Source organism: Vombatus ursinus, unplaced genomic scaffold, assembly GCF_900497805.2.
Source record: "Vombatus ursinus unplaced genomic scaffold, bare-nosed wombat genome assembly UNPS02014818.1, whole genome shotgun sequence".
Lineage (NCBI taxonomy): Eukaryota > Metazoa > Chordata > Mammalia > Diprotodontia > Vombatidae > Vombatus > Vombatus ursinus.
The window spans coordinates 40,733,165-40,736,425 of record NW_020954596.1 but is presented as its reverse complement, the minus strand read 5'-3'; the positions used below and the strand labels follow the sequence as shown (position 1 = coordinate 40,736,425).

Sequence of the window (3,261 nt, the reverse complement as noted above, 5' to 3'; positions counted from 1 at the left end):
AGAAAGAAAGAAAGAAAGAAAGAAAGAAAGAAAGAAAGAAAGAAAGAGAAAGAAAGGTCTTGGGGTCTCTCCCGCTCTCTCCCCCTTTCCCCCACTCTGTCTCCTAGGTTTAGTGTGGGGTGGGGGAAGATTAGCTGCTCCCTCTAACCAGGAAGATAGGCAATGGACAGGGGAGGGTTTTGGGGGCAAAGGGGAAATAGGGGAAAAGGTCTGGGGTGGTTGTTGGGCTGGCTGGTGGTAGAGATTCACGAGTTGTTTGTTGAGTTTTCATTACTTGGAGAACTGGAGGAGGAAGAGGAACAGGAGGAAGAAAAATTCATTCCTGGCAGTCCCAGGGATTTGTGGCAGTGTTCCGTCCACTTAAGCTTTTCCAACACACTGGGCAGGTATGGGGCTGTTCCAGTTACAAGACTGTGTGATTGCAAAGTAACTGCTGGACATTTTCACCCAGGGTATAGTCATCTTTGCCTAGAGGACTTTCTAACCCGGAACCTACGTGTTCCTCTGTGACTTTTCTCTTTGTCTGCTGGTGGGGGACCTGTGTTTTCAAACTGATTAAGGAGCTCTGTAATGATAGCATCCAGGCCATTCTCATAGGCCCCACTCATAGATTTGAATGCAAAACACCCCGAGGGCCCAATCCCAGGTTTGGTATTGCTGCAGGTGCAGTAATTTCATTGAATTGCTGAATAATCCCTTCGAAGGTAGGGACGCCTTCGTGCCTGCCTGCAGCATGTGCAGTGAGGCGGGGCTGTGGCTGCACTGCCCTTAGTGGTGGTAGGACTGGTGTTCGCTCTCCGGCCTGTTCCTCAGATTGCGCCCCAGAGCCGAATGTGGGAAATCCAAAGCTGTTATCAAAAATCCCAAAGGCAAACTGTTCATAGCCCTCTGGCAAGAAGAATAAATGCGGATCCACATTCTCAAATGGTTGTCTCTTCTGATTCGTGGGAGCTGTAGCAGATTTGGAACTATTTTCAGTATTTCAGGTCTCTTCCAGAAACTCTTCAATAAAACCAGACTCACACCTTGGTATAATTCGGCAGTCGAGGGGAGACCGCGGCCAAGCAACAGCGGCAGAAGTGCAGAGAAACCTCCGCCAATTCCCTTCCTCTCCTCTGTCCTCTCGAACTCCAGCCTTTTTAGTTGTTTTTCCGTAATGTCCAGCTCTTCATGAGCCTATTTGGTGGTTTCTTCGCAAAAATTCTGGAATGATTTTCAATTTCCTTCTCCAGCTCATTTTACAAATAAGGAAACTGAGGCAAACAGGATTAAGTGACTTGCAAAGGGTAACACAGCTAATAAGTGTCCCAAACTAGTTTTGAACTCAGGAAGATCCTGACTCCAAGCTTGGCCACCTAGCTGCTGAATGATCAAATTAAGCCATTGCTGTATCAGATCTTCTCCAGTGTCAGCACTCTAAATGCCCTGTCCCTGCTGTCTCAAATTCATCTAGGCTGAAAGAACCACCCCCTCCCCAAATAAATAATTAAGTAAACAACTCCTAAACCTTTTGAGCTCAATTCTTTTTGTTTCTTCCCTTGCTTTTTTCTAGCCCACAAAATGTTGATTAGGTAAGAAGGATAATATGTTTTACTCCAAGAAAATATTAAACCAATTCACTCCTTTATACCACCTAACCCCAATTCATTTGACCTTACTTGAAATTGTGACTTTAGACTCTTTGTTCTCTTGGTCCCCCGCCTTCCCTCCCCCACAAAAAAAAATGTCTACTACTGTAAATATGAAATCATTTATTTAATTACTCAGTCTTTTCTCACTAGCACTATTTGTTTACTTGAGTATGCCTGTCAAATACCCTGCTTACTTCTGGTTTGTTCTGACTGAATGTCTTAAATTCTTTATTTTGCTGAAAGCTGCTTTAAAAAATAATTAAATTCAAATTATGCCAATACCTTTTGCTTTTCTAAAAATAATATTCCAGTTTTCCTTTGACATTATTTGTAAAGAAGGTGTTGTTTTGATTAATCCAGAATGATTTTCCTTGACACAGGAAAAGTATCTCCTGGCTGTCTGCAATATTTATTATTTAATTTTGAGGTACTAAATATTAGTTGCAGTGCCTCTTTGTTATTTAAACTTAGGGCTTCTCTTAGCACCACAGATTTTTCTAGAGTACAATAATTTTCTTTTATATTTTTTTTGTCAAGAACCAAGAAAACTAGCATCTTTCAGCACCTGAGCTAGGGCCCAATGTTAAACTCTAATAGTCAGTCACCCAAAAGATTTATATAAATACCTAAAATGTGAACTAACTTCTTTCACAGAACATAGAATAACCTACTTGTAAACATTCATTAGAAAGATAGAAACTCACAAAACAAAAATCCCTTTCTCATATTCTGAAATTTTTGCTGTTTCTGGTAAAGAGTCTTTATTATGCATATAAATATATATATGTACGTGTGTATATAGACAGATACATATTTGTATATGCAGAATATTTGCAGATACATACAAGTATATATGTATACAAATACATAAATGCATATACAAATATGTATGTGTATATTCATACACATGCATGTGTAAGTATATAGCACATGCTCTGGGGCTATAATCACAAACCTGTGATCACCCTAACAAATCAGGTTTCCAGAGCAAAGCCCCAGTGTGTCTCTACCAATGATTATCAGTTGATATCCATTAATCAACCAGAATCAACTAGCTTTTAAAAAGCCATTTTAAAAGGTAAAAATAAGACCACCAGCACACCCTTCCCCAACAAGTACAGACCAAACCCAGGGGATACGGATTAAACTGGCTTAGTCTCCTTATCTTATATCTGTCACCATTCCAATCTATCTTCCACTTAGCTGTCAAAGTGATTTTCCTTAAGGACAGGCCTGACCCTGTCGCCTCAGTACTCAATAAAATCCAGTGGCTCCTAATTAGGTCAAGGATAAAATACAGAATCGTCCATTTGTCGTTTAAGGTCCTTCATAACTCTGTCCCTATGTTTCTAGTCTTACACTGTATTCTCTTCCGTGTACTGTGTGAGCCAGCAGTTTTCCTGCTGTTCCTTGGATAGGATACTCCATTTTCTGAATTTGCACTTTTTCACTGGCTGTCCCCCATTCCTGGAATGTTCTTCCTCCTTTACCTCTATATCTTAGCATTTCCAGCCCACTTCAAGATTCAGCTCAATTTATGCCTCCCTCAAAGGGTTATTGCTAGTCTCGCCTCCCACCATCCTCCCCAGTTCCTTCCCTGAGGTTGTGTTCCATTTGCATTGTGTATATG

At 40.9% G+C, this 3,261-nt stretch overlaps 1 pseudogene; it reads right to left on the bottom strand.

The window, feature by feature from the left end:
• Positions 1-245: 245 nt before the first annotated feature.
• LOC114023795 lies at positions 246-3,059 on the bottom strand (annotated as a pseudogene).
• Between the last annotated feature and the right edge of the window lie 202 nt (positions 3,060-3,261).